At 37.5% G+C, this 15,606-nt stretch overlaps 1 protein-coding gene across 1 annotated transcript in view; it reads left to right on the top strand.

Annotated features, from left to right (window-relative positions):
- Positions 1–624: 624 nt before the first annotated feature.
- The window catches only part of LOC143282450 (uncharacterized), a 32,743-nt gene continuing 17,761 nt past the window's right edge, over positions 625–15,606 (top strand). Inside the window, exon 1 of the mRNA XM_076588092.1 lies at positions 625–754. The gene's annotated coding sequence lies outside the window, so the exon portion shown is untranslated. The remainder of the gene's footprint in view (positions 755–15,606) is intronic.

The following is a 15,606-nucleotide window of genomic DNA, read 5'->3' as shown; positions in this document are numbered from 1 at the left end:
GAGACTAATCAAGGAGAGATAGGCGGAATCAAGTAGCCATCAGCTCTACCAAGCTGATCAAAGCTATTTTCTTAAGATGGTGACTGTCCTCAGAAGCTGACGTCAACGGGCAAAGGCATTTTCTCTCCAAAACTGTGTCCGTGGTGGAGGGTGCAGTGAAGATGAGAGTTACGGCGGGGAAGAGTACGAGTTGGGACGGGAAAAACATCTGTGCTGCTTTGATAGAAATTTGCTTCCATTTGTCACGACAAAAAATAATTGCCCCGAAAAATACGAAAAAAACTGTCATGCCTTGTTAAGTAAACAGTCTGCCATGTCATGTTAGGATAAAACTACATTACCTTTTCAGGAGAAAACTGTTTGCCTTGTTATGTAAGGAGAAACCTGTCTTCCTTGCCCTGTTAGGAGAACACTAAGAGGGAGAGAGAGACGGGAGGGAGTGTGGGGGTGGGGGTTGGGGGCAGGGGTCGTAAAATATCTCAGAGAAGGAAACAAAAATGTGTGTCAACGGTTACAATTACCGCTGTGGAATGCTATGTGTAATGTCATACCAGTGAGTGTGTGTGTTTGTCCCGTCTTGTGACCCGAAACTCGCACCGTTGGCTGACAGTTTTCCTCCTCGCTCAACAGTCTGCTTCACTTCAGTACTTGGATGTATACAGCTAGCTTGCTGTTATTGTACGTACTGGTATAATACGACTGGTTCATTTTGTGACAAGTGTTCACCTTCTCAACACCTGTCGTCCAAGAATAAGTGGGTTTTTTGTTTTGTTTTTGTACTTCTGTTGTTTTAAAATCTGTTTATTCATTTATCTATTTATTCATGTTTTTATCTGTTTCAATCGGATACTCAATCTTTTTAACATGTTTTTATTCAGAAAGTGTGTTATAATAAAGAATAGCAGGTTGTAACACAGAATCATAAAAAACATGTACTGCAAATATATGTTTTTGTTATTTGTTGTTGTTTCGCCGGTGAAGAAGTCTCTTGTGAAGCCCTTAAAAAGGTATGATAACAAAACATGTGCTCCATGCATCACATGCAACTCAGGAAACAAAACCATGTATTGCTATGTAACTTCATTATCATATGATGCGTCAGTCAATCTCTGTGATGCCTCAGTCACTAGCTGTGATGCCTCAGGCAATCACTGTGATGCTTCAGTCATTAGCTGTGATGCCTTAGTCAGCGACACATCCCCTCTACATCTGCCGTTAAGGCACCGGAAACAACGGACATACAAACGCACGAACGGAGACACAGGCAGAGATAAAGCAAATGCTGAATGCTGCCCATCATTGCGCAGAACAACTAACACCATTTCAAAACAGCTTTGTAGCTTTGTACGTTTATGAACTGTTTCACTTTATTACATGCTCACACAAAGGAATGGACAGAAAAATCCAGGAGAGGATGTAGTTTTAATGAATGTGCAGGAATTTGGTGTTATTCAAGAGAGAGAGAGATGAGTCGGTACTCTGATTTCAAAACGTTTTTATTCAAGGATGGAGAAGAGAGAGACACACACACACACAGAGCACGCTACTCACGTCACTGTCTTTAAGTTTCTGGGAGAAGCAGTGACCGGGTGGAGGGGAGGGGGGAGAACGGGCAACTTAATGACAGGATGTTCTGATGCCATGCCAAGCTAAAAACAGAAGTTGCGTCAAGCAACAATGGAACGCGATGAAACCACTGGTCGCAGTGACTCAACTGCGAAAAAGAAAGATATGAGAATAGAAAAAAAGGTGTATATGTGACCGAATAACTGGGATGTTTTTCACCTTCTCGTTCAGTTTACACAATCCAGCCCATAGCCATTTTTTTCCCAAGGGTTTGACAAGACGTAGAATCACATTTCAAAACTTAAGACTTCACTGGCTTCAAATGTGCGCAAGAAGTATTAAAATAACATTCAATCATCAGCCACACCACATCCAAAAATCGCAAAAAACAGTAGCGGCTCTGGCATGCCCCCCACCCCCATCCCCTTCTCCCCAAACCTCACACACACACACACACACACACACACACACACACACACACACACACACACACAAGCACGTACACGTGTACACGTACACGTTAGTAAATACAAAAGATTCTCGTCTAATTTGGAAAGCCATCAACAAGTTGAATAATAAACATGTGGGGAAAAGACAACAAAACATCACTGATGTAACAGCAGGTCAGTTAAATAATCATTTTGCAACCATTGCTGAAAAAATTATACCAAGCGACAGGACCAGCGAAAATGACCTCTGTATTCTAAAACAGTATATTGACTCAAAGAAAATTCATGTTCCATTTAGTCTTCAACCAATGACTGTTTTTGATGTATGTCAAAGCCTATCACAACTAAAACAATCTGGCACACGAGATTTGGACGGGTTAGATGGACAGATATTAAAGCTTTCTTCCCCTGTTATTGTAGATACTCTGACATATCTTTATGATTTGTGTATAGATAAGAAATGTTTTCCTTCTAAATTCAAGCAGGCTAGAGTCATTCCACTGTACAAATCAGGTGATTCTTCTGATCCATCTAACTATAGGCCAATTTCTGTCTTGTCTGCTCTGTCTAAACCCATTGAAAAACATTTGCAAAAATGTTTATATTCTTATCTCTTTGACAACGACTTAATCCATGAAGACCAGTCTGGTTTCCGTAAAAATCATTCTTGTCATACAGCCCTCATACAACTCACTGACAGTCTTCTACATAACATAAATGAAAATAAATTCACAGGTCTCCTTTTCATAGATTTTGAAAAAGCTTTTGATGTAATCAATCACTCCTTGTTACTACGTAAATTAGAAGCTTATAAATTACCACCAGACTATATTCACCTTATACAATCTTTTCTTTCTGATAGGAAGCAGTTAATAGCAATAAATAATCAAACCTCAAATTTTACATCTATTAATCATGGAGTACCACAGGGATCCATCTTAGGACCAATTTTATTCTCCACTTATGTTAATGACTTGCCTTGTTATATGAAATCTAAATGTGAAATGTTTGCAGATGACACATCCTTACATTCAAGCAATTCAGACGCCAGTAAACTAACTAATGAACTCCAAGATGATATTCAGAAACTTAATGACTGGACACACTTGAATCACATGTCCTTGAATGCTCAGAAAACGAAGTGCATGTATGTATGTGCACGACAAAAAAGACAAAAAATGAAACATAACTTCAAACCACTATTCCTAGGCGTCAATAAAATTGAAGAGGTAGATTCACATAAAATTCTGGGTGTCATTATTGATAAAGATCTATCTTGGACTGATCATACGAAGTGCTTAAGTAAACGTCTCTCAAATAGAATACTTCAACTAACAAAAATAAAAAAGATCCTTAATGTTCATTCACGAAAGCTCTTTTTCTGTGCACATATTCTGCCAGTAATCGATTATGCATCAGCTTTATGGGACAGCTATAGCCTCACAAACTTGAAGTTTATTCACCGTATGTATAAAAGAGCACTGAAAATAGTATTGTTGAAACCGAACTCTCTGACCCCAATGGACTATAAACAACTTAATATATTATCCTTTCACAACAGGCTGTACTTCAACAAAGCTGTTTGCATGCATAATGTTATGTATGGAAATGCTCCAAAAAAGATTGCAGACACATTTAAAACTAATGAACACAGACACAACCACATGCTCTGCATACCCAGACCAAGAAACAACCTTTACAAATCCAGCTTTCTGTATTCTGGTGGAAAATTATGGAATAATCTCCCACTCACTCTGAAAAGTATCGTAAATAAAAACGTGTTTAAGAAAAATCTGAAGAATCACCTCATTGAAAATAATTAACAATAATACAAATTTTGACCTGTTAGTCTAATATTCCTATTAATTGTGAAATGTTTTGTATATGCTTGTGTTGGCAAGGATTTTGCACTAATTGGGGGAACATGTGCATGTGGGTGGGATGGGCATGGTGTAATTGTGTCCGAGAATTTGTATTCAGTGGTGTGTGTGTGTGTGTCCGTGTGCGTGCGTGTGTGTGTGTGTGTGTGTGTGTGTGTGTGTGTGTGTGCGTGCGTGTGTGTGAAATGGAAATTCAATTTTGTATTTCTTTATCACAGTATTCTTGTATATATATATATATATATATATATATATATATATATATATATATATATGCATTTTGTTGTTGTTGTTGCTCTTCTTCTGCTTGTTTCTCTCTCTCTCTCTCTCTCTCTCTCTCTCTCTCTCTCTCTCTCTCCCCTAAATTTTTTCTTCTTTTTTTTTTCTCATTTTTTTCATTTTTTCCCCTTCTCTTTAATTATTATTATTTTCATTGATGGCTTGATGTAAAAAAGCAATTGTTGCTTATTCAATTTTCCATCATGAAATAAAATCTTGACTTGACTTGACTTGACACACACGCGCGACATAAAATTGCTATAAAGCAAAACAGGAAGATCACCACAAAGCTAGTGCATTTATCTCTATCGTCTAATACTCGCAGAGAGAAAGACAATAACAAAATATCAATGATAAGAATACAGTAATGAAAACTGTACACCATCACAACACAAATCACAGCAACCAACATTTTATAGTAAAAGAATAGATGAATACAATGAAATAAATACCAAGCTCTCTTAATTGATTTCATATAAAAACTTGTTGCAGCTCATTATCCAAAAAACATGATTCTTTTCAGGTGTTAAATATAATAATTAAAACATGTGTTATACTTGACATGAATCCTCCTTCACAAAGACACAGACACACACCCACATATTCCTCACAAAAAAATCATAAACTTGGTAAAGGCAACAATAACAACACTTGCAACAACACTAATAATAATGATGATGCTGATAATGTTAATAATGATGATGATGGTTATGAAGCCAATCTTTCACTCCTCTTCAGCACAAATCAGTCTTGACAACTGTCCAAGTTAAAAAAAAAAAATCACTATCATCACTGCTTCCACGGTATAATGAACTATGTGATTCGCACACTACACTGGTTCCACAGCACAGTTAAGTTCGTGATCCGCGCACACCAATAGTTCCACAGTACAGTGAACTATGCGATCTGCACACACGGTCTAAGAAAGTCTTCGGCCGTTCAGGTTTAGTACTAGCATAGGGACTGGCAAGTCATCTGCCTAGACCTCTCGGCCATGTTTATGTCTCCATCGAATCTTCATCTTCACTTCTGTCATTTTATTATGTTTATTTATTTTCTTCTTTTGTTCGTTGAAGTTGGGCGTGGCACGCATATACACTTCTGCAAGAAACATCGTTTTCATTCTTCATAATCTTTTTTTTTTTCTTTTAAGATGGTGCTGGTGTCAAGGAGATTTTTGAACGTGTTAGTGCAAGTTTAAATTCGGTAGTGCATTCCATATTTGTGCAATTCGGTTAGCCAATGAATTTTTTCTAAGGTTGGTGTTGTTCAGCAACAATTATAAAAACAATAAATATCCCAGGACACAACACTGGTTCCACAGCACAATGAACTACTTCATTCGCACACAACACGAGTTCCGTGAAGTATTCGATCCGCACATAGGATCGTAAAAAAAGTCGCCGGCCGTTCAGCAACAATCACAACCAGTATCACAAAATATTATCTTTAAGATGACGTTAAGGCATTGCGTCATAATTATATCTACGCCATAGACAGTGAAAGAAAACAAAAGTATACAAACAACAACAACAACCATTTCACACATATCTTTTCACACGCTCGAAATACAAATACCCTTCAATATCGGTACAAAAACAAGACTAATGAATCATTCGTCACACACGTTTGTGACATCTACCTCCTCCTCAAGAAAAAAAAAAAGAAAATGGGCTTTTTCCAACAAGAGAAATGAATCTGTTTTAATGTAAGCACTTTTTTTTCAAAACAGTATATTTAGAAAACGGCCTCGAGATTTTATGGACCAGGGATGGGGACAATGTGGAACTGAAATTCCTGGAGAGCAAACGACCATCTCACGATGCAACTGTTTTTGTTGTTGTTGTTTTTTGTTTGTTTGTTTGTTTGTTTTGTTTGTTTTTTGGGTTGTTGTTTTTTTTTGTTGTTGTTGTTGTTGTTGTTGTTTTTTGTCGTCGTGAATTAAGCCAAAGGTGAGTCAGTTGTGAAAAATGTTGCACATATCGTCTGTAGTAACTCACCAGACCAACCAGAGAGACGTCCTTTTGGAACACAGTGCTCACTTGTATCGCATGGTCTACAATAGGCAGTCACATGCCTTCTCATTCCTGGCCGATAGAAAAATGGGAAGATTCTCTCGAGTGTACTACCAGCAGCCATGTGTCCTGAAAAATTATTATCATTGGCAGCAACCAAAACAGCAGATCTAAGTTCTTTTGGCACAATCAATTGCGGTGTTGTTTCCTGTGTCTTCTTGGGCAAATTTCAATTTCATGCATGCTTTGCAGCTTCAATATCTTTCTCCATTTCACGTTTAGCCTGTCTGTCTTCCCTAGCTCTCTCTTGACAGTATTTCGCTACCTCTTCAGCCTTTATTCTGAGACTAGAAGCTTCTTCTTTATACTCTGGAAAAGGATTCATTTTTGACAGACAAAATTAATTTGATTGAACCAGCTCAAAAACAAAGTTCAAGGTAAACAATCAAATATGACAAAATGAAACATCAAATTAAGATTCACATACAAAATGGATTAATAAACAAGGCAAAGCATAAACCTGTGCTTTTTTTATTCTTCTGTTTTCACGCAGGCTCGCCAGATAACACAGACCCGTTTATGCTAATGTCTGCATTTAGGGAGTTTTAAGAATGAAGTCGATCTTTCACTCCTCTTCCGCACAAATCAGTCTTGACAACCGTGCAAGTTATAAAATTTCACTTTTAGATCAATTAAACATTCAAAAGAAACATATATCCAAATGCAGTATAACAAAATAAGTGAATTAATAAAATCCAAACGCAACACTGATTCCGCAGTACAGTGAACCACGTGATCCACACACAACACTGTTTCCGCAGTTCAGTGAACCACGTGATCTACACACAACATTATTCCGCAGTTCAGTGAACCACGTGATCCACACACAACATTATTCCGCAGTTCAGTGAACCACGTGATCCACACAACACTGGTTCCACATTTCAGTGAACGACGTCATCCACACACAACACCGGTTCCACAGTATAATAATCTATGTGATCCGCACACAACACCGGTTCAGTTCACAGTGATTCGAGTGAGTGCGTGATCAGCACACAACACTAGTCCCACACTACAGTGAACTATGCGATCCGCAAACATGGTCGTAAGAAAGTCGCCGGCGCGTTCAGCAACAATTATAAAAACAATAAATATCCCAACACACAGGACTGGTTCCACAGCACAGTGAACTACGTGATCCGCACACAACACGAGTTCCACACTACCGTGAACTAAGATTTAATAGAAACGTACAACATGTTAAATTGCTATAATGAAGTCAATGTGAATAATATTTTTAGAATGTCAGATTATGATAGTACAAGAAATTCAATGATGGAAATTTGTAAAGAGCACTGTAATACTAACCTAAGGAAAAATTCATTAGCTAATAGAATTGCACAAACAACTATGCAACATCACGACACAGCCAGCAAATACAACAATAATACTGATAACAGAAACAGTAATTTTTTTTTTTTTTAAATAAATAAACAAATAAAAGTTTAAAAGCGAAAGGGTGAATGATATTTCTTCAAATAGTGATTATACCAGAACAGGAATACCACTGAATGAAAGAGGAAGAGGGAGGGAGAGAGATCGGGGTTGGAGGAGAGAGAGAGGCAGAATGGGGTATGAGGGTGGTGGTAACAATAATACATTACATTGATTAAGTGTATTGCCAAACCAATAACATAAAAGTATGACTGTCAACTTGAACAAGTTATTCTGTGTATTATTATAGGCCAAACATCCAGGCGAGGATTACCGCAGTGACAAACATCCAACTCACTTTTACATATATATATATATATATATATATATATATATATATATATATATATATATATATATATATATATATATATACTTTCCAACAGTTCAAGGAATGGTGTCTGCTCGCTCCCCCAATTCATTTACTTACTTATTCATTGAAATGCCCCAATGAGTAGCCGTGAAAGCTTGTTTAGTTGTTTATTAAAAACAGACATTGTGACCGACAACATGGCTTTTCTGCTGTCTAGTCGTTTACTGTAGGTTATGGTTACACACACACACACACACACACACACACACTTTGTAGGTGGAATCAGATATTCACGTGATTTAAAGCTGGCAAGAACTGAACTACATGCGGTTGACGTTTCAAGCTTATCGCCAACCTCCGTCAACAATCTCTCCAACCTACACACTCACACAAACACACACACAAGCACACAGAAACACTTACAGTGGAAAGACGTTAAACTAGAGAACGAACAAAGGCACAGATACACAGATGAAAATGCATGCCCTCTTGCTCACACGCTCTCGCGCTTTCTCACCAACCCCCCAACAGAGAGAGAGAGAGAGAGAGAGAGAGAGAACATGGTCTGTGAGAATGTAGAACCGTGGGAACACACGCACACATGGACGCGCATACAAACAAACACACACACACGTGCGCGCGCGCGCGCGCACGCACACACACACACACACACACACACATGCGCGCGCGCGCATACACACGCACACATTATGATACCGACGTCATTTTATACAGCACATTCAGTCATGGCAATATTGTATGTGCTGGGTTGTGGAAACAGATTTGTGTATTGTTGAGCCGTGGAAAAATTGCTGTTGAGTGAAAATAAACCCGTGGGAAATTGGCTTGGAGAAATAATGTACAAGAACCCATGTCTGTTGGAAATAGATTGGAAACTGCCGGTGAGGTGATCCAAAGTCCCACGATCTTCATCCGAAAATGGCCGGCTCAATATGTAGTTGAGAAAATAAGAACACACACTGTGAGAATGTAAAGCATGAAGATTTGCAATTCAAAATCAGAGATCAAGGGTGAAGATGTAGAAACAAGGATGTGCCGGCACGATAGAGTGTACTCACCTTTTGCTTTCTACCTAAACCTTAGTCGGCTACAGTGATTAGCCATGGTGAGAGAATAAATCCTTCTGATACCTTGAAGCCCCTTTTCTCTCACCGCCTCTTTCTTTGAGTGCGAGCGCGCGCGCGCGCGCGCGCGTGTGTGTGTGTGTGTGTGTGTGTGTGTGTTCCTTTCATCGTCTTCAGTAGTGGTAGTAGTAGTGGTAGTAGTAGTAGTAGTAGTGATAGTAATGACATCAGAAGTAGTAGTAGTGGTAGTTGTTGTATACACTTCATTAGAAATAGGTTTTGACTCTTCGGTGCATCTCTCTTTCTCTCTCTCTCTCGTTTCTCTCTGTGGGTGTTGATATAAGATGCTTGAAGATGTTAAAAATCTATCCATCTCTACTCAGATTGACTGCATTTTCGACTTGAGAATTGAACTTCCTTTTCATGTGTTGGGGATGTCTGTGAAAAGTGGTGTTCCTTTTCAGCGCAATCAGGACAGAATGATCTATGAATATGTGAATTTCCTTTTCAGCGCAATCAGGACAGAATGATCTATGAATATGTGAATACCTATATAGAATAACGATCGGTGTTGCAGTGATTTGCAGTATACATTTGAATATGTTGCTAAATTACATAGATATTTCCCCCGTTATCAAACGTTTGATGGGAAAGAGGGCTGGGTTGTTTTAAAGCTTTTGGAGGGGATGGGGGGGGGGGGATACACCTTTTTGTTGTTCACGCATTCCATTCTACAATGAAAATCTGAGGCCTATCACATTATGTAAGATCGTCACACTTAGAAATATTACTGAGCTCCAGATAGATCGTCTTTTTTCACGGCGCATACAGGACAGGCAATGGGTAGCGTCATATAATATGCGCACTACGTCACACGTTGCACGTCTTCCAAGTTTCAAGTTTAGAGTTTTAATTATCCTTTCACTCCTATTGGAGTATGGAGGATTACTGCAAAATAATCTTTTCGTGCCCAGAACAAACATTTCCAAATACAGAACAATGTCACATAACAGTTGAGAAAACACAAATGTCTTTTAACTCCAAAAGTATAACTAGGCAACATTTGCAAATCTAATCATCTTACTTACAGCTAAAATGACTTTTTTGCCTCCTTTGAGCATATTACAAACATTAAAAACCGATTTTGGAGACAAATATTTTTTTTAGGAACATAATTATTTCGTAGCTGATCATAATTGGGACATTCCATTATAAAATGAAACTCATCACCAATCACAGACATGTTACAAACCTTACAAAGCCGTAACTCTCGTGGTGTACCTTTGTGTCTCCCTGTTTCTATTTCCAGCTTATGATTACTACTTCGAAATCTGAAGAAGCTGATAACATAATTATCAGGCATTTGACTTATATATTTTTCTCTACCAAATCAACTTTTAAAATTTCGATTTAAAAAAAAAAAAAAAAATTACTACTCGCCTCTGGAGCATGTCTCCATAGATTTTGAAAACTATCTCTCAAAGCAATGTTGATATTCTTGCAGAAAGATTTCCTCTCCAAGAAGAATTGTCCATCCCAAACACAGTCATACCCTGCTTCTATTAAAATTTGTCTGATACAACTCATCCATTTTGAAGAATAAATACCATTTCGATATAAGTCAAGTAATATCAAATATATTTTCCCAGAATATTTTTCTGTGTTTGATATCACTAAGCTAGTCCAAAATCGAACTAACCTCATTTTCACTAACACACTAATTGGATAAATACCAGTTTCTCCATAAACAACTTGGGTCATAGTATTTCTGTTCAGTTTGAACAAGCGTTTCAAAAATTTCAATTCTAATTTTTCAAGTATGTCTACATTTTCATAACCCCATATTTCTGCACCATACAACAAAATAGGAACAATCATAGACTGCTACATGTCCAGAATGATATGTAAAGGTAAATCTTGATTTCTGGCCGACTGAAGTAACGAAAACAGCTTTTTGGCCCTGTTCATAAATCATTTTTTTAGCTTTATAAAAAGTTCCGTTTCTACCAAATTCGCTGACAAGATATTTAAAAGAATCGACAACATCCAAACATGCATCACCAAACTTAAAAACAGGCTTTAGCTTGTTTGTAGAATTAAATATCATCACTTTAGTTTTCTTTACATTGACCACTAGTTTCCATTCTAAACAATATTTGTGAAAAACATTGAGGGACTGCTGTAATCCTTCTTTCGTCTCTGAAAGTAAAATTGTGTCATCTGCATACAACAGTACAAATAATCGCATATATCTAACTCTGAAATGTTAACATTCAATAAAAGATCAACAGATGGACTCTTATGCTCAGTCAAATGCAACTCTAAATCATTGAGATACAGAGAAAAAAGCAAAGGCGAGAGATTTTCTCCTTGTCGTACACCCTTACAAATGCTAAAGAAATCAAATTTTTCACCATTTAAAAACACACATGACTTAATTCTATCATACATTTTCATTATGACACGCAAAATTTTACCATTCACGCCTTCATGAACAAGTTTTTGCCATAACCCACTTCTCCAAACTGAATCAAAGGCTCTTTTAAAATCAACAAAAGCACAGTAAAGTTTCTTCTTTTTCATGGAGAAAATATCAATAAGTGATTTCAAAACAAACATTAATTTTTTGATCTAATGTAGAATGGGACTGTCTAAATCCTGCTTGGGCTCCTGAAAGTATATTGTTTATATTGATATAATCAGTCAGTCTAGCATTTAACACTGTAGTGAATAGTTTTCCAACACAGCTGAGCAAAGTTATTCCCCTATAATTATCACAGTCAAGTGTATCACCTTTGCCTTTATACAATGGCGATATCAAGCCGGATACCCATTTTTCTGGTACAACACCTTCGTCCAGTATCTTGTTAAATAATTTACAGTATGTTTCTGTCAGCAAAGGAACGCTGTTGATGATATATTCATTACGAATCATGTCTTCACCGGCACGTTTGCCTTTCTTCAGTCTTTTGATGGCTGAAGTAATTTCATCTTCAGTAATACATGCATTTAAAATATCATCATTATCCTCTAAATTGATAATGTGCATTGCCGTTGTACTGTCAATATGTTCATTATCATTAACGTTAAGGTTGCTGAAATGATGAAACATGTGTTCTAAGTTTATGGGACATGATGTTTTCTTTTTCTTTTTAATTCTATTCCATAGTTCTCTTGAATTGCTTTTGTGTAAACTTCGTAGTTCTCTGTGCCTTTTTTTTTTTAATCCACGTCTTTTCTGCTTTCTTTAAAAGGACTTGTAACTTTTGCTGACTCTTTCGACCATGTCTTTATTTTTACTAGATCAGTTTCAGTTTCAGTTTCAGTAGCTCAAGGAGGCGTCACTGCGTTCGGACAAAACCATATACGCTACACCACATCTGCCAAGCAGATGCCTGACCACCAGCGTAACCCAACGCGCTCAGTCAGGCCTTGAGAAAAAAACAAACAAAAAACAACAACAACAAAAAAAACAACCAAAAAAACAAAACAAAAACGGGGGAATAGATAATAGATAAGCTTACATAAATAAATAAATAATAATTATAATATAGAACAGTACAAGTAATCTGTGTTTAGCTTTAAAATATTCTGATCGGCTTCGTTTGCATGTGCAATCAAACAGCTGCGACTATCTCTGTGTTTTGTCTTAGAAGTACGAATTTGATATGTCCCGAGAGTATCTTTTGCCGTCTGAATCAGAATGTTTGCGAGTTTATCATTTATGAGGTCAATATCGTCAGCATCGATTGCGTCATTTAAGTGTATAAGCTCAGCGTTAGACAAATTTTCTTGAAAAGAAGCAGCCTTTTCGTGTTCCCATTTTCGTATTATTTCATTCTGACCTGTTAAATTTGATGTGGCGCATTTTTTATGACACGGTATGACAGCCGTATCAGTATGATTTTTATGGTTCAATATGTGACACTCAGTAGCCAGAGACAAGATCAACGGGCTGTGTACATCAGATAATAAAGCATTAAAAGGGGAAATAGTAAAATCTGTTATTTTTGTGAACAAAAAGGGGGATCCAATCATGTAGTCAACCACAGTACAGCCATTACTAGTGAACATTCAGATTCCGTCAACTCACCCTGCTCTTCCATTAATATACAATGAAGACGATTTACACAAGTCAATCAGTCTATTCCCATAGTTGTTTGGTCGACGATTATCTTGATTATGTCTACACTTAACTGGATATAACTGCTCATCTAAAACATTGATCAAATCATGGAATGGACCTTTACTGTCACTCTGATGTTGATCAATAAAATCTTTCAATTTTTTTTGTAAAAGCATTAAAGTCACCTGCTAACAGAATATAACAATCATATTTACTTTGTATATCAAAGAGCATGTTTTCAACATCATCAAACATATCAACACTACTATACACTGATCCTTCAGGAGGCATGTAAACCACTCTAACACACACACATCTTTATCATATCCCGTTAAAGATGATTTTATCATGAACCATGTTGAGTTGCTGTCTTTGTTTGGTAGAGTGGTTATATAATTACAATATTTCTTTTTGTATGCAAAAGCAACACCACCTGAACGTTGGTACGATGAACATTTTCGACTGAAAACATGTATTGTATACCCAAGTTCATAGAAAACATTTTCAAGGAATGAGTGATCTTGCTTGTCTGTTTTTGTTTCTGTGAATAAGATAACATCAAACTGACTAATGTGTGTAACAAACTCACTATGTTTTAACCTACTTCGCAACCCACAAACATTGAATGATACAAAGCTTATGTCTTTCACCAGCTGCACACCACGACGGCTAGGATAGAGACTACACGTCTTGTACGTGACGGGTAATTTTTCGGTTCATTTCTTTGCGTCCTTCCTGCCTAACAAAATTTTGAAAAAAAAAAAAAAAAAAAAATATATATATATATATATATAATCACATAGAACCTGCACGCAATAATTTTTTTTATGAAATGAAATACACCGAATGCATTTTCAAGCACACAGAAGAATGAACCAAGCTAAGTTCCTTTTGATCTAAAGTAAGTGAAATTTTAGACAACCTTTAGTCATAGTGCCCGTGTAATGACTACCACATTCAGCAGAGTGTGTGCAAAACAACTTACTAGAAGTACATTCTTTGTCTTCGTGTAAAATCGAGAGAATGGGCAAACATACTGGAGTTGTTCTTCGACTGACTACTGATTCAGTTTAAGCCTGCCTGCGCTTTCACTGACACTGAAAACTACTGTGCTGTGTATCGCCGTTAACACACTCAGTACGGCCAGTCCTCTCTTCTCCTCTACACAGACCCCTCGGATGTCCAGTGGGTGTCTGAATGACCCAACCTTTAGCTTCCGTCGTCAGAATTGTGGTATTATTTGTCAACATTCACCTCTTCAGTATAAGAGCCTTCCGCTTGCAATATTTTGATGATGGTAACTGGGGTGAAACGCTGTTAACGTCGTCTCTTTCGCCGTTCGTATGGAGAGAGTTAATGTCCCTCGCACATCGACCGAGACAGGAAAAAAGAGCGGAGGCGCACAGACAAGCAAACGAACAAATGGCAATTGAAAGTGTGACTTCACCAAGTTTAACTTATGACGCGGGCGTGTCCAGTCTGCGCCACGTCTCCAGGCAGTGAACGTCACACTCTGTGCATGAAACAGCCACCGCTGAAAACGACTGTCGTCAGCCGGACACAGAGAACGAAGCAGCCCTTTTTTCATTGACAGTGAGCAACGAAGGTGACGTCAATGACAGTGATACAGGTAGTAAACCAGTACAGCATGGTGAAAAAGAAGAAAACTGTTTCTGTTTATATTGCAGACAACGTGTCTGACGGTCTGAAAAATGAAACTCGTTCACTAACAGTAAACACGATAGATCCTGAAGATAATCGGAACTTCTGCATTGACTCTGACTTCGGCGATACTCGTACTTTGCAAAAAACAACAACAACAACATTTTGATGATTCAGATGTAAAATACATGGACAGTTTAGAACTGTGTTTCCAAATATCATCACAGAAAATAAACGAACTCTTTGATCGTTTTGAAAAGGATGTAGCAGCCAGATTGAAACTGCTCAGATCTGTGTCTGGGCTGAATGGACATTTTTCTCGTTAACCCACGTTACGTCACAGGCTTTATTCGACATCAGTTGCAAATTGTTTGTTGTTCAGTATCAGTGTTTGTGCAGTTCATATATTCTAATGTTTGTAATATTCATTTTGAGAAGAACTCTCCACTATTAGAATTAGTGCGAATATGAATCCATTCACAATGTTATACTGCTATGTAAAGAATATATTTCTGTGTTTTATAGTTTGAACAATGTCCCTAACCCCTTTGTTTCTTTTGTGAATGGGCTTGTAACCTTACACAATAAATTATTCATTCATTAATTCATTCATTTATTCTCTCTCTCATCGTCTCTTTCCCCTCTCTCTCTCAAGGACAGATCGGAAGAACTCTCTCTCTCTCTCTCTCTCTCTCTCTATCTCTCTCTCTTATGTTCCGATCCATCTATTGATT

Source organism: Babylonia areolata, chromosome 5 (assembly GCF_041734735.1).
Source record: "Babylonia areolata isolate BAREFJ2019XMU chromosome 5, ASM4173473v1, whole genome shotgun sequence".
Taxonomy (NCBI): Eukaryota; Metazoa; Mollusca; class Gastropoda; order Neogastropoda; family Buccinidae; genus Babylonia; species Babylonia areolata.
The sequence above is the reverse complement of the archived record's forward strand: the minus strand, read 5'-3'. Positions and strand labels throughout refer to the sequence as shown.